A 16,199-nucleotide genomic window follows, 5' to 3' on the forward strand; every position below is an offset into this window, starting at 1 on the left:
CTTGTAGCCGCCAGTGACCTCATCTTACAATAAAGGCTCGTCTGCAACAGTCGGAAACTGTGCGCGGTCCGTGTTCTTATCCTAATATGAAAAAACCAGAACGCAGTAAATACAGAACGCCAAAATAATTGTTTCTTGATTTTTTTTTTTTTTAACTTTTATTTCATGCTTTGTTAATGTGTTCGCAGCTAAGTTTTGAATATTTAGTTGACTTGTGAAATTCGTGGGAGGTAAAGTGTTTATTTATTCTGTTTACTTTTTTTTTGAAACCGGAACCGGTACAGCAAATATCACATTTCATTTTTATGCTACGAAAGGACACAGATTGGGACAAAAAGTTCAAGCTAACAAACGTATTCGGAGCAGGGAGATTCGGACCATCGCCCACACCACGTATGACGTCAGAGGGTCACGTGTGCCAATCAGTGATCAGTGTCCAGTTTAGGACATTGCAATTGTAGCCGGGCCTTAATCATGCACTAAAAGTATCTAAGCGCCAAGGTAATATAGGCACATCTCCCTGTGCCTTCCGTCGAACCTTGGTCATTTCCGCTGTGACGTTTCACTTCGGCACACCCACTAAAAACGACAGAAGTATTTCTCGAATTCACTCGTAGGCAGGAAAAGAAAGAAAGAACTGAATACTTATGTGAGTGGAAAAGTTTTTCGAGAAAAATTGTCTGGACAAAAAAAACTACGTATTTTTTTCCGAAAAATAGTTTCCTTTTTTTTCAATACCAACATAGATTAACATAATTATGAGATAGGTTGATTTACAAAGCTAATAGTAAAATATTTATAATTTTTATTCTGTACGCGTATATAGAGTTTAGTATGTATCCTCTATTACAAATACCTTTACGTTACCATTATATTATAGTTGGACGAGATTTATAACTAACTGCTTGCAAGCCCACCAGATACTTTCCACTAGCTCGATGTGATCAGGCAGACTGGATTCGCTGCTCGCTTCGCACCAGTGAGTAAGTTGAAATACCATCTACTCTTTCCTCACTACTCGTTATGTATCGCCATATTTTCATCCTAATGGGACAGCAAAATTGTTAAAGAATAAATAGTATATTGCTAACGTTTTATTCCGTTTGAAGTAAAATAACACAGAGAAATAAGTTTTAAAAAAAAGTAACTAAGTCAATGGCAGAGACAACTTGTGCATATGTGTGTATGTATGTATATGTCTGTGTGTGTATGTGTGTGTGTATATATATATACATACATACACACATATACATACATAAATATGCACAAGTTGTCTCTGCCATTGACTTAGTTACTTTTTTTAAAACTTATATATATATACACACACACACATGTAACGTGTCAATGCCTTTGATATAGACAACACGTTTAGCAACCAAATCGCAGTATCTTACAATACAGCCGTAGTGTTATGCAACACACATTACTAATACGCATATGGGGGTTGCTGTGCATTAAAGGGGTTAGCATTTAGAGTTTTTGTTAATTTTTTGACTAGCTATCTCAAAGGTATTGAGCTGCACGCAATCGGTAAATATGTTTTTCTGTGGAAAATTGACCATAATACCCGTTTTCTCGTTAATGAAATTCAGATAATCGATCGATTGTAAAACTGTCATAACCGTAATGTAAAACTGTAAAACTGTACCCGGTCGGGTGCATACTTTTGCTACGCAAAATAGGGTTGCTTGCTACTTTTTTTTCAGTAATGGTTAGTTGGCAGGGGCAGTTTGATGCAAAACGTGTATCTTCATGTTTGTTAATTTAACGTAATTAATACAGACAGACAATCTGCAAAGTCCTGTTGGTTGAATTTTTGCAGTGTTCTCGTATCACCCCAGCCTCGTACGTACTACGAGGCTGGGTGATACGAGAACACTTATATATATATATATATATATATATATATATATATATATATATATATCAGGAAGTCAATACAAAATGCATGACACATTTAATGACCTTTTATCTAACCATTTCATTTGACTTTAATAAACTAGTATATATTGCCTGACTATTCCCTTATTTTTCCAGAACGTCAAAACTCCCTGACCAATTCATGTTTATCCTTGATGCTGGGCACCCTATTGTAAAGTGAAAAATACAGTACATTCTATATTATAAAGTATTTAAGTTATTTAGAAGAAATATTATGGAAATAAAAAATGCAGGTAGCCTACCGAACCTGGTACAACATTAACTTAAAGAAAATTATTTCTAAACATTTAAGTCCAAATAGCGAGACAGACAGGAAAGCACACAAACGTTTCCAACACATTATAATAAGTGAACTATTATTTCAGATTTCCGTAGGTATGTAAAAACTATCTAAGCTATTTTGAAAAAAGAAATTCGAATTTTCACATGCAATTATATTAAACTTAGGTCAGCTAAGGATTAACATTTCGTCACCATTATTTTCATAAAATAAATGTATTATAAAAGTATATTTAAACCAAAACATTTTAACAAATTTTGAAAGTTTATGAAATAAAGACCTATTCTTTTCCCCTACTATAAACAAAACAAAAATTATTTATTTTATACTTTAGTTCTTGACAATAAACGTAAAATTCCGTACGAATCTACCATAAAATATATTTTAAAGCGTCTGTGTCTCACATCGCATTAGTCTGACAGAGCATTAACCTTATTAACCTTCAAATTGTCATGACAAACGTACCGGTACAAAATTACTTTCTACTGTCAACGTACCCGGACGTTTTCACACTCGAGAAGTTCGGCTCCGCTTATAGCGCATGTATTGAGAACAGTTGACACAAGTGTTGTGCGAGAACGAGCTAATAAATTGAGCACACAAACGCATAACACAAGATAAGCGACATGTGAGCAACACTTGCCTGACAGTCCACCCACACCAATTCTGCGCTTACTGCTGGCAGCCACTCGCTTCTCTCGTCACCACTGGCTACGGCACTGAGAGCAATAGTTCCGCCCCTTCTGTGCCACCACCGGTTGACCCTGAGTTCCCGAGAAAACGTACAAGTTGTGAAACTTGCCGCTAGAGTGTACTGCTGTCTACCAGGAGTTGATTGTGGTCAAAAAAAAATGTAAGGTATTTGACCTACCCAACGAAGTTGGACCTACCTTTTGAAATACTTTTTAGAACACAAGTTACTAAGTAAGTTACAAATTAAAAATAATTTAACAACTTAGCGATGTGTATTTAAATTTAGGCATTTTCTAGAGCAAAATAGAATGATTTTGTAATCAGAAGTAAAATAATTCGAACTTACCTGTATAGATACACCGATTTACTAATACAATACATTTAAACGTATAATAACAAGATGTAAGTACTTCGCTTCCAAATCGAATTTACACACGTCAAATTGGAAGTTTGATACGTTGGCAATAGAATTTCGTGTTTTAGGGATGCGGCACCCCAGACGCAAACACTCGCCGCATCACCTCTGCATTTAATGTGTGATAAATTAATATGCCTTAAAAATAACTTGATACCCGTTGGTTAGTAATTTTTTTACGAATATACAATTTAATGGGACGAAATACAATAATAATGAAATCCGTAAATAGCCGCTATTCACACCACTCAGGAATGTATGGCGGCTCCAACACCGATTCTCCGATCAAACGAACACAAATTATATTATTATATATTGTATAAATGTACAATTTCCACAATACAACTAAACCCAAAACTACGATTTTAACTAAAGCCACAACAATAATAAAAAAAACTATATTTTCTATTGACGCTTCCTGCTAAAACGTTTATAGGGAAATTCATCTACTTTTTAATTTAAATTTAATAGTTTGTCATTAAAATCATATATACCTACTTGTTTTGCATTGTTACTATTCCAGTAATGCAAAAACTTGTGTAATATACTTTTTTTATGTATTTATAGTTTAAGAACATTTAATTTAGTTAATGAAATATGTCCATGCTTAAAACAATGTAATTGTGTAACCAAAAATTTAAAGTGCCTCGTGAATGGTTTTGTGAACCAAAGATATAAAAAGAATGCAACACGTAAGGATGTTGGCAACACTTACATCGTTGGCTAAAATGTCAAAGCGAAACGAGTGAACGGTGATGCAGGTGTGTGTGCAAGTGTGTGAGTGCGCGTGTGATGTACATTACAGAAATGCAATTTCTGTACGTAGTTGATCTGTAGGACTGATGACATTTGAGAATATCGCACTGAGGTAAGCTGAGATTTTTTTGATGTAAACATATATTTTGGTACTAACTAAGATAGTTTTTCCAAACATAGATTTCTCTGATTGCAACCTTGTGACATTTCGAGAGAAGTTTTTGTGACACGTATAAGATAGCTTTCCCTACTTAACAGAAGGTATGTTTATTCCAGAGTTAAATTTTTATTATATTTTAGGTTTATATAAGTAAATATCACTATAATCAATATACCAAAATCATTAACCAAACAATGCTTTAGCGTAGTAGGCTAGTAGTTCGGCTTTTCTGGCCACGTAGATAGGACCTATTGTAGTTATTATATTACTTAATGGAACTTACGTAGCGGTTTTAGGTTAGGGACTTAAGGTTAAATTCTTGTTCAGTACGAGTAGAATAAGCGTTGTTTTGTTGCATGAAATTGTTGCTTAGTAACAAGAAATGTGTTTATTATGAAAAAAAATTATGTTTTGTAATTTATTGTTAAAAAAATTTATTTTAACTTTCTACGGGATTACATGTCATAATGAAGAATTTCTAAATTAGTATTTTCTTGTATTAAAAAAATTATTGGTTGCTATCCAAAGGCACTTTTCATAATGCTTAATAGTTTCGAGAAATTGGAGATGTGAGTTATGATGATAATAATAATAATAATAATAATAATAATAATAATAATAATAATAATAATTTACACCTGCAATTGGGCTTCCGCCCGGTGGCAAGGAGTTCCCACCCCCCAACTACCCTCACTCCTCCCCCCTCTGGAGCCTCCTTCATAAGTCCTTCCCTCCTCCCAGATCCAGTGTCCTCCCCTCAAGTTCGTTCCACTCTCGCCCCGTCCTCACAAGGAATACCTGTCTTCCTCTCTCTGTCCGTCTCCATTCTCTCTGAATCTTCCACTCATGATCCCTCCTTCCTCTATACAGCCCTCTGTGCAACCTAGCTGCCATCTTTCCCCAGCCCCCCTCCCCCCTACGAATTACCTTATTCATTCTCACCAGCCTTTCCACCTTCCTCCTTTCTTGCAGTGTGTCCCACCCCAGCTCCTTCATCATCACCGATGGTCTGTGAGTTTCCCCCATCCTGCCTTCTCCTTCCCTTCTCCTCCACATATTCGTTACCCATCTCGCTGCCTTGCGCTGCACCCTCTCCAACTCCTCAATTTCCTTCTCCACATAGGGGTCCCACACCGCCGCGGCATACTCCAACACTGGCCTTACCAATGTCGCGTACGCCTTTTCCTTTACATTCCTACCTGTCCCTTTCAGTGTCCTGCTAAGCAGCCCTAACCCCATTCTGCCCTTCGTCACCACCTTCTTGACCTGCTTTCCCCACCCCAAGTCGTTCTGCAGGATCACTCCCAGGTATTTATACTCCTCAGCTTCCTGGATCACCTGTTCCTTCCAGCAGTACACTTTTCTCTTTGCCCTTCTCTTCCTCGTGAACCTCACCACCTTTGTTTTCCCTACATTTATACCCATTTCGTTTTCCCTTGACCAGCACTCCAGTTTCTGCAAGTCCTCTGCCAGGTGCGCCCCTTCCCCCACAGTTTCATAGAGCACACAATCGTCCGCAAACAACCGCAGCCTACTTTTCAACCCCTCCCCTACATCATTCATCATGATCAGGAAGAGCAGGGGTCCCATGACACTGCCTTGTGGTACCCCTGACATCACATTTCCCTCTTCTGACCATTCCTTACCCACTCTCACTCGCTGGATCATGTCCCTCAAGAAGTCCCCTGTCCAATTTACCACCCTCCTGTCCTCTATCAACCCCTCCACCTTTTCCATCTCCCTCTTGTGCGGCACCCTGTCAAACACTTTCTCAAAGTCTATAAAAATAGCGTCTACCTGCTTTCCCTCATCCACTGCCTCCACCAAGTCCTCCAGCAGCCCCGCCATCTGTGTTTCACAGGAGTAACCCCTCCGGAAGCCGTGCTGCCTCTCATCCATCCAGTCCCTTTCCTCCACCCTTTCTACTATATACCTCACTACCAGCCTCTCCATCACCTTGCCTACGTTTGACGTCAAGCTGATCGGCCTATAGTTCGCCGGGTGTGCCTTATTCCCACTCCCTTTATAGATGGGCACCACCACAGCCTCTTTCCACTGCCTCGGCAGCTGTCCCTCCTCCAGTGACTGCGCATACAGTACTTGCAGGTACTTCCCTATCACCTTCCCTCCCAGCTTGAGGTGCCTGTTCCCTATCCCATCTGGCCCAACCGCCTTCCTCACATTCAGTCTCCTCAACTCCCTTAATACATCATCCCTCCGTATTTCCAACCCTCTCTCTCCCCCTGACTTCTCCTCTTGTGCTCCACACCATACTCCCCCGTTTACAAAAACTGATAAGTATTGTTCCTGCAGTAAACGAGCCTTTTCCAGGTCACTCACACACTCTTGCTCTTCTCTCCCCTTTAATACTGGCAGTCCCTTCTCCCCCTTTACTCTCCTAACATATCGGTACAGATCCGCCCAGTTTCCCCGCCCCCCTTTCTCCATCATCCTTTCCATGTACGCATCCCGTGCTTCCCTAGTTTTCTTTCCCAGTTCCTTCGCCAGATCCTTCATTTCTGCGTTTAGCCCCTCCCCTCCACGCTTCTTGGCTCTTGCTTGGAGCCTCCTGCACTTTCGCTTTAATACCTTTACCTCCCGTCCATGGAAAAAAAATACAATAATATTGTCCTCAGAGAATGGTAGAGATAATAAGCCTTGCATAACAAAATTCAAGTCTAGGTACCTAGTTTCCAAATAGTTATGATTTTTCCTGTACCAATCTAGTCTTAACCAAAGTTTCCTTTAATTTCTAGGCTGCGTTCAGTGAGAAACTAGCCGTGAAAGGATATTAGAATTATTTGACATTAACAACCTGTACTATATCAATAAATGAGTAGGTAATTGTTTGCATGTTCAAGATCTCAATTTAACAGTGATAAACACATAAGGTTGTACACAGCAATAATTGACTAAGAAACAGACTATAATTACATTTTTATTAAAAAAATTTAACCAAAAAGGCCAAATGCATGCATGGGAGTAGTTTACAACTTCTATACCATAACAATTTTTATTACCACTCCTACATTCCCACCCACTTTAGTATATTTTGCGATACCACATTTGTATGATTTAAACTTCTCCTGAGTTTGGGTAGTCTGTTAATTCAACCAATGGTGTGGACCTTCATATCTCAGAATAACGTACTATTTTGTATGTTGGTAATACCAGTTATAAAGTTAACCAGGAATTTTATATTTTTTGAACAATACATTTTTTTTATATATAATATTGAAAAATTGTGTAATATTTAGTGTTTCGATTTCTTTAAATTGTCCTATCTAAAAAAAGGTTTGATCTAGAGGGCTGAAATTGGGCCATTCTCTTTAGATTTTCATAAGCTTTAATATGATATTACATGTTATCTAAATCTTAAAAACTAAAATTATTTTTTTATTTATTACCTTTGTAAACCATTTGATAGCATATGTACAATACACTCCCGATTATCCTCGAAATTAAGTGACAGGGCCACCGCGAATATTAAAAATCGCAGATAATCCGCAAAAGAGCCAAAAATGGGAAACAAAAAAGGAAACATTAATTTTAACTTAAAAATCTAAGCATTTATGTACAGTAAAAGTTACAATTAACAACAAAAATTTTTAAATCATGTTAAAATTTTAGTATTCTACTGAATAATTAACATACAATACATTTCAGTAATGTAAACATAAAAGTGTTCAACCATACGACTAGAAACAAAGTGCTACAGAGACAAAAATAGCAATGCATGCCAGCCTACTGCGTGAGTTCCGAGAAGGCCTGTGGCGTTTTACTGTATACTGCACACAATACACTCGTCAGTAGAGTTCAAATTTGCTCACTTGTACTAAAATACATATTTACAGATGTGCTGTATTTTTTTGTAGCATGCGCGGATAATAGGTAGTTTACTATACTACATTCAAAGTTAGGGTGCCAAATAGTTCACATTGAAATAAATAAATGATTTATAACATTGCACCTACAGTCAAGTTTGATATTCAGTGCATAAGTACCATATAAATATTGTTACGATTGCGCTTGGCTGCAGTGCTTGGCATCGCCGCGCTCGTTCGGCCTGTCTGCGCCCCCTTCCACCCGCATCCTATCCCTTGTATCTCGTGTCATACTATCTCGCGACATCCGGACCGTCGCAGCGCGCACCTGCCTCAGATCGAGTTACTTAAAAGAGGCCGCACTGCGGAATAAAAGGACTCGGACATGTTTATCGGCACGTTTTGTGGGAACCCGATGCTTGTTGCGTTTATCGGCGTTCTTTGAGCAGCCGCCGCGTCCTTCGACAGGACTCACGACGCGTTTCTGGACATTTCGACGGCGAAGGTCGCGCGATATCTCGGAGACATGCCCGATTGTTCTGGACGGGAACCCAAGGGCTATATAAGGAGGTTGGGCCGACCTTCGAGTCTGAGTCTGAGTGGAGTTCAGAGCGAAGTCGGGAGTTCTCCTGCGGTGGAGTTTCCGGGCGATAGTGCCGCGGGTGCGGCAGAGTGGCGAAGTCCTTGGACGAAGGTTCCAGGGCAGGGAGTCTGAGTGGAGTTCAGAGCGAAGTCTGGAGTTCTCCCGCGGCGGAGTTTCCGGGCGATAGAGTCGCGGGCGCGGCGGAGTCCCGAGCGAAGTTGCGAGCGAGGCGTCGAGTGGGATCCTCGGCGGAGGCAAGTCTCGTCGGCGGCGGAGTGTGGCGACGGAGTCCCGCGGCGGAGACCCACGAGGGGTGCTGCGGCGAGAGTTGTGCCAAAGGTGCGGCCCAGCGAGGTGTGCGGAACGAGTGACTGGGGAATAGACATTTCTTTAAGTGTAGTTAAGTATTTGCCAATTTATAAGATTATTTGTAAGTGACAAGTAGTGGTAATAAATAAAACTGTGTAGTGAAATACAATCTTTAATTGGGCTATCCTTTACGAACCCGCAGGTAAATCGTAACAATATGTTTACCAAAAGCATTATACTTCCAAATTTAAAGCATAGTTTTAGGTTATTGTAGCTGATTTTTTTATTGTAACTATTAAAACTAAGTATTAAACATACAAGTTTGGTTATTTTAAATTTTAATAACAAACTTATTATTTTCCAACATTTAAAAATATAACTGGTTTTACTCAGTTAATTAGCTGTACCATTTGTCTGATGTTATGCATATGCCTACACTTGCACAATTCTATTTTGCTTCTATATAGATTTTATATTAATTTAGTCTATGTATAAGTTTAACTTACTATACCACATATTATACAATTTAACACCTTCAATGATAAACTTTCCTGTTTTGTACAAACTATTGATAAAGAAGTTCTTGTTTTAGTTTTGTAAATATCTTAGCTCTTGGTGTTTGGTAGGAGTAATTTAGTGAAAATGGAATTCAAGTCGACGAACGGAAATGTGATACAAAGATAGCGGACCCATGTGTAGCAACTTGAACCCGTATATAGTCACTTTCATAAACATTAGAGGACATTCCAAACGTATTGGTATGTCAAATAAAATTTATGATTGTGAAACTACCCTGAAATATATTTGGTTAACTAAAATAGTCATAGTAAAAAGTAATCACAAGTTTTAAAATACTTAAGAATAATGGAATTACACTGTTTATAATATATAGTCACCTTCCTTAACCCCTATTGTCTCGATAGTACAGTGGTAAAACCTCGTCACTGGAGAAACCTTTTTTTTAAATAACAGATTACTGGATTATAGTGCTCGGATGCAGACGGAAATCACCTTCAATCTGCTCCATCGGTTCTTCCATTATGAATTGACATTCCTCGTCACTGTTTTCCTGCAGGCAGTAAACTGTTTTTATTCCATCTTCCACCTCACCTCCAAGGGGATCTGCCAACTTCATGGAGAGTCCGTGGAGGCTGGTGCAGATTTTTCATGCACAAAAAATGGTATTGCGCATCAGTTGCTACCAAGTCAGTAACTGGCTCTACAATTATACTTCGCCCAAATTCATCATTTCTGTTTCTTGCGAGTGTGAGCACATTTTCTGTAACGGCTAATTGCCTCACTGGGTATATATAAAATTCAGTTTTGAGGGCGGCTTTTTGATTTGTTTCTTGAAAAAGTCCATAAGCGACTTCTTTATAAACACAAAAAAAACTGAGTTTTAAAGGCAAAGTTAGGATACTTGAACACAGCAGTTTTGATTCAGGATTTTTCAGAATATATTTAGTTTCAAATATGAATGCAAGTAACTGTTAACAAATCATAATTATGATACCAATTAAGTGTAATTATTAGTCATCTTTTGTCAGATTTAAATATGTGACTAGGCATTTGTGTTTGCAAGAATAATATGTTTAACTGTAAGAAAGCATTGTTTTGAAATATACAGACTGCTGGCGAAATTGGCAACCTAATGTATCTAATACAATCAAAAATATTCTTAGCCTCTGACTTAAAACATTTTACCAGAAGGGCAGTCAAAATGATGGTGCTCCACAACCATCTTTTTTTGCAGCTGTGATATTAAGGTAAAGTTAGCAAAGTACAGTTTTAGGAGGCAGTTGTTTCATTTCTATATTGACAGTGCTCTATTCAATGATTTATAAAATTTCCAAGTTATAGAGGTGAAGTCAACTTCTGTAAGGGATTGAATCAGTTAGGTACTACTTATGGTGGATGTTTTTGTTTTAAAACATTAGACTTTACTTGAGTTTGCCCCTAATACCTGCAACACCTCAAATAAGTGATTAAATCTCAACAACACCCTGAGGGCCTCAGTTGTCAAGTGGTCACATAACTCGTCTTCCACCTAGGCAATGTTCCAGGTTTAATTCATGGTGGAGTTTAACCCCGAGTTTTCACAGATGGGGAACTTGGCTGATGCTTAAGTGAGCCTGTGGGTTTTCTCTGAGTGCTCCTGTTTCCCAGACCAGTGCATTCCATCACTTCTCTTTCTCATACATTGAACCTCCCCACGTTTTTTATGACCCCAATGTCAAGACATCAAACCCGGATCTGTTTCCCGATGCATGTTTTCCCTCGCGCCTTGATGGCAGTATGCTAATAAGACATTCTCTTTGTGGGGGCGACTGAATTGCGCCCCATTGGAAAGGGCGCCTTTCAGGTTTTTTCGAGCACACACACAATTATTTAAATCCTGATAGGCTGCCTTTCCAGAGTTGGCTGTTCGCTTTGCTTTAAGCGAAAGAAAACCCTGAATTGTGCCCCATCGGAAAGGCCGCCTTTCAGGTTTTTTCCTTGTACGCATACAGTCCGTAAAATCCTGATGGGCTGCCTTTCCAGAGTTGGCTGTTCGCCTTGTTTTAAGCGAAAGAAAACCCTGAATTGTGCCCCATCGGAAAGGCCGCCTTTCAGGTTTTTTCCTTGTACGCATACAGTCCGTAAAATCCTGATGGGCTGCCTTTCCAGAGTTGGCTGTTCGCCTTGTTTTAAGCGAAAGAAAACCCTGAATTGTGCCCCATCGGAAAGGCCGCCATTCAGGTTTTTTCCTTGTACGCATACAGTCCGTAAAATCCTGATGGGCTGCCTTTCCAGAGTCGGCTGTTCGCCTTGTTTTAAGCGAAAGAAAACCCTGAATTGTGCCCCATCGGAAAGGCTCCCTTTCAGAAATTTTTAGTTTTCGTTAGATCGTTGTGGGCACTGAATTTCGCCCCATCGGAAAGGCCGCCTTTCAGGTTTTTTCCTTGTACGCATACAGTTTGTATCATCCTGATGGGCTGCCTTTCCAGAGTTGGCTGTTCGCTCTGTTTTAAGCGAAAGAAAACCCTGAATTGTGCCCCATCGGAAAGGCCGCCTTTCAGGTTTTTCCTTGTACGCATACAGTTTGTATAATCCTGATGGGCTGCCTTTCCAGAGTTGGCTGTTCGCTCTGTTTTAAGCGAAAGAAAACCCTGAATTTCGCCCCATCGGAAAGGCCGCCTTTCAGGTTTTTTCCTTGTACGCATACAGTTTGTATAATCCTGATGGGCTGCCTTTCCAGAGTTGGCTGTTCGCTCTGTTTTAAGCGAAAGAAAACCCTGAATTTCGCCCCATCGGAAAGGCCGCCTTTCAGGTTTTCCCTTGTACGCATACAGTTCGTAAAATCCCGATGGGCTGCCTTTCCAGAGTTGGCTGTTCGCTCTGTTTTAAGCGAAAGAAAACCCTGAATTGTGCCCCATCGGAAAGGCCGCCTTTCAGGTTTTTCCTTGTACGCATACAGTTCGTAAAATCCCGATGGGCTGCCTTTCCAGAGTGGGGACGCTGAATTGCGCCCCATTGGAAAGGGCGCCTTTCAGATTTTTTCGAGCACACACACAATTATTTAAATCCTGATAGGCTGCCTTTCCAGAGTTGGCTGTTCGCTTTGCTTTAAGCGAAAGAAAACCCTGAATTGTGCCCCATCGGAAAGGCCGCCTTTCAGGTTTTTTCCTTGTACGCATACAGTCCGTAAAATCCTGATGGGCTGCCTTTCCAGAGTTGGCTGTTCGCCTTGTTTTAAGCGAAAGAAAACCCTGAATTGTGCCCCATCGGAAAGGCCGCCTTTCAGGTTTTTTTCTTGTACGCATACAGTCCGTAAAATCCTGATGGGCTGCCTTTCCAGAGTTGGCTGTTCGCCTTGTTTTAAGCGAAAGAAAACCCTGAATTGTGCCCCATCGGAAAGGCCGCCTTTCAAGTTTTTCCTTGTACGCATACAGTTCGTAAAATCCTGATGGGCTGCCTTTCCAGAGTTGGCTGTTCGCTCTGTTTTAAGCGAAAGAAAACCCTGATTTTCGCCCCATCGGAAAGGCCGCCTTTCAGGTTTTTCCTTGTACGCATACAGTTCGTAAAATCCTGATGGGCTGCCTTTCCAGAGTTGGCTGTTCGCTCTGTTTTAAGCGAAAGAAAACCCTGAATTGTGCCCCATCGGAAAGGCCGCCTTTCAGGTTTTTTTCTTGTACGCAATCAGCTCGTAAACTCCTGATGGGCTACTCAGACAGTTTATACTCTTTATTTTATTCCAAGACAATTTTGAATTGTTCCCTATTGTTGAATGATCGGCGCAGATAAAACCCTTTTACGCTCAAAATGCAATCAATGTATGTCTATACAAATTAATATTCAACTTATGGTGTACAACAAAACGAACAATTTTAGTTTCCTTGTAATATTTTATTTAAACATTATAGTTATCTTCTGACTGATGTCTACCATCAGAAACAAAATCGATGCTTATACAATCGCCCAAGAGATCATAAAGCTATACGTGAAGGAAATGCAACGTAAATAAAATTATAATACAACTTATTTCTAGGTACTATTACAGAATAAGACCACGGGGCGTGAGGACATCCAGTGGGCATTACAGTGACTTGTACGGCCGTAGATGTACACACAGGCACAAGACAGCTTTGTTTTTGACATTCGGTGAGGGATAGTAGAGAGCTTTTATAAAGATTGCCGTGACAACTTGTCTATGTTCTTGCGGGTTTGTGGAAGTAGTGTTGCATTTAGTGGGATTCATAGGCGTGCGCACGGTAGGTGCCACAGGTGCCTTGGCACCACCATTAGGGTTAACGTTTTGTTTTTTACAAGCAGAAATAATATATACTTACAAAAATCCGTATTATTTCCCAAAAAATATGTTTTCCAATCGTGTCGAGTTACAGATATGTGCTCATAACACTATTAGTATATCAATTATCAATCGAACCAACTATACACACGGAAACAAGCCAGTTGCAATTACTTGCGTTGTAAACGCGGGCCGCGGCTACGAAACTTCTGAAATGTAAATACTTCTCATAGTTCTCCTCGAATTACATAGAATGCGCGCTCGGTGTCCACTGTTCACTCCACTCGGCAGGCGCACGGAATAATAGCCGCCGTCCGCCAGGGTTTATTTAAAAAAAGAGAGAGAGTTTAGTTAGTTAAAAGGATAGGCTTACTCGATGACTTATATGCAGTCGCTGACAAAACATTTTTGTTGTATTGCAAAAGTTAAAACCTTTTCCCACTCTTATTTGTGAATTTTTATTATTTTAATATTTTACATATTTTAGGTATGGTACAGAAGCACCTACTCCGCTCCTACACAGCTAGTTTACAATTAATAAAACGTAAATTCAAACACAACAAAATAGGAAATCAATTTATTATAATACAAATAATTACCTAATGTATTCAAGCTAGAATTCATCCCCCAACAACCAGGCTGTGTATTGGCTAGAGCCAATAAACAAACCACATAAATCGTAGCACCGCCTTCGTTTTTAAATTAGCCAGGTAATTAACGCAGCACTTTCCTGTAGTTAAGGCCGTGCTTCTACGACCGCTTAACGACCACTTAAGGCACTTCATGCACCCATTCTCGGTTTAACTATACTAATTTAAGACTACCTCAGAATACATACAGACCCACTATATTCAAAATGTTGCTAAAGAGACAGGGAATGGGGCAGGTGGAGACGCCTGCCTACACTCTCTCCCTCAGTGAGCAGGGAGGGGGGGTAAAACAAAAGGGTACCAAGGAGGAGAGTGGCGACTCTCCTCTCCTTCGAGAGGACGGCTGGGTTTGCGCTGCAAACGCTGAAAGACCACTGAAAAGACGAGAGGAGGAGGGGGCTTTTCCCTCTCTAACCCTCACGCACTTGTATGACGACCACTTGGGAGGACAAGAGCCCCTTAAAAGGCTTGTACCTCCCCCGCGCTGAGGGGCTTCGCCCCAGTGATGACAAGCGGCGGCGAGGTATGTTGCAAACAATCCCTTCATTTGTTGATTTTAAAACTTAACATTTGAGAATGTTTTTTCTAGCATTTATTTGGCGTCTTCAGAAAACATATAAGTACGGTTTTTCAAAGCCACCAGCATGAATTCCGTGCAAACAATTTGTGCAATTTTCTTTATGGCTCAACAAAGCTTAAAACTGTAAATAGTTTAGTAGTTTTCCTGGTGATTATAACGTTCAAAGCCATACTTTGTTATAAAATATGTGAAAATTTTTACATCTGTGTATTTAATGTTTTTGTTCGGAAACACCTTAAATAGCACCATTTTGCGCTTTCAAATCCAAATCTTTCCGGGGGAGGACCCCCGGACCCCCCACTTTAGGCTCGGGGTCCGTGAATGACAGGGCTGTTGTGTAATCTGGCACCACCAATACTGAAGTCCTGCGCACGCCTATGGTGGGATTTAAACTGTGTAACGCAGAAGGCCTACTGACCATAGTTCTAATCTACGTTTTTTGCACCCATGAATGTGAAGCCATGTAAAGTTAATGTAATAGAAAAAAGTTTAAAATAATCAAAATGAAAAAGTCTATGTGAAAGCGTCTGAGTGCCTGATTATGGCCAGTAATTATAACATACAAAATGAAGTGTACTCACCGATAAACTAAGCTCTAAGCTCTCTTTTTATGTGTATTATATATATATATATATATATATATATATATATATATATATATATATATATATATATACACACACACAAACACACACACACTCCACGGTACCAGGTTTTCGTAAAAGCTGCTGCGTGGACTACTGTAGCTGCTCCCATAACACCTTATATCATAGAAATCGTCAGACCAAGAGCAGATTTCGCAGCGGGTTTGACGATATAGCATGCTTTATTTTCTCCAGGAGGTGAACAGGGTTGAAAAATGTTTACACCATTTTATTTTTAACTCCCTAACCTGTGCAGATATGGTACTGTTATTTGGTTCAAAAAAATTGCTAAATTAAAGACCCTATATAATGGTATAGGATTTAGGAAATTATAAAAATAAGGGAGTGAAAAGGGGCGCAAACTGTCTTTGCAATTTCCTTAAAATCTCCCTCTAAATCCCCATAACTTGGGCAGAAATCGCTATGCTTTTTGGTTTCAAACATTGTTGATTTAAATACCTAAAAAAAAAGTATTTTCAGGATTTTTCGAAGTTAAAAATTTAAGGGGTAGAAAAGTGGTGAAAACTGTTTTCGCCATATACTTAATAGCTCCCTAATCTGAACAAATATACAAA

The 16,199-nt window shown here is 39.7% G+C and overlaps 2 protein-coding genes across 5 annotated transcripts in view; one reads left to right on the forward strand and one right to left on the reverse strand.

Annotated features, from left to right (window-relative positions):
- The window catches only part of LOC134533919 (polypeptide N-acetylgalactosaminyltransferase 13-like), a 38,417-nt gene extending 35,047 nt beyond the window's left edge, over positions 1 to 3,370 (reverse strand). Inside the window, exon 1 of one of the 3 annotated variants that reach the window (XM_063371715.1) lies at positions 3,261 to 3,370. The gene's annotated coding sequence lies outside the window, so the exon portion shown is untranslated. Of the gene's footprint in view, positions 1 to 2,718; positions 3,006 to 3,260 lie in introns of those variants that run through there. The other 2 variants (XM_063371711.1, XM_063371714.1) reach the window with 2 other exon arrangements.
- A 692-nt stretch (positions 3,371 to 4,062) lies between these two features.
- LOC134533922 (polypeptide N-acetylgalactosaminyltransferase 5) overlaps positions 4,063 to 16,199 on the forward strand; it is a 60,193-nt gene continuing 48,056 nt past the window's right edge. Inside the window, exon 1 of one of the 2 annotated variants that reach the window (XM_063371729.1) lies at positions 4,063 to 4,197. The gene's annotated coding sequence lies outside the window, so the exon portion shown is untranslated. The remainder of the gene's footprint in view (positions 4,198 to 16,199) is intronic. The other variant, XM_063371728.1, reaches the window with a different exon arrangement.

This window comes from Bacillus rossius, chromosome 7, assembly GCF_032445375.1.
Source record: "Bacillus rossius redtenbacheri isolate Brsri chromosome 7, Brsri_v3, whole genome shotgun sequence".
Taxonomy (NCBI): Eukaryota; Metazoa; Arthropoda; class Insecta; order Phasmatodea; family Bacillidae; genus Bacillus; species Bacillus rossius.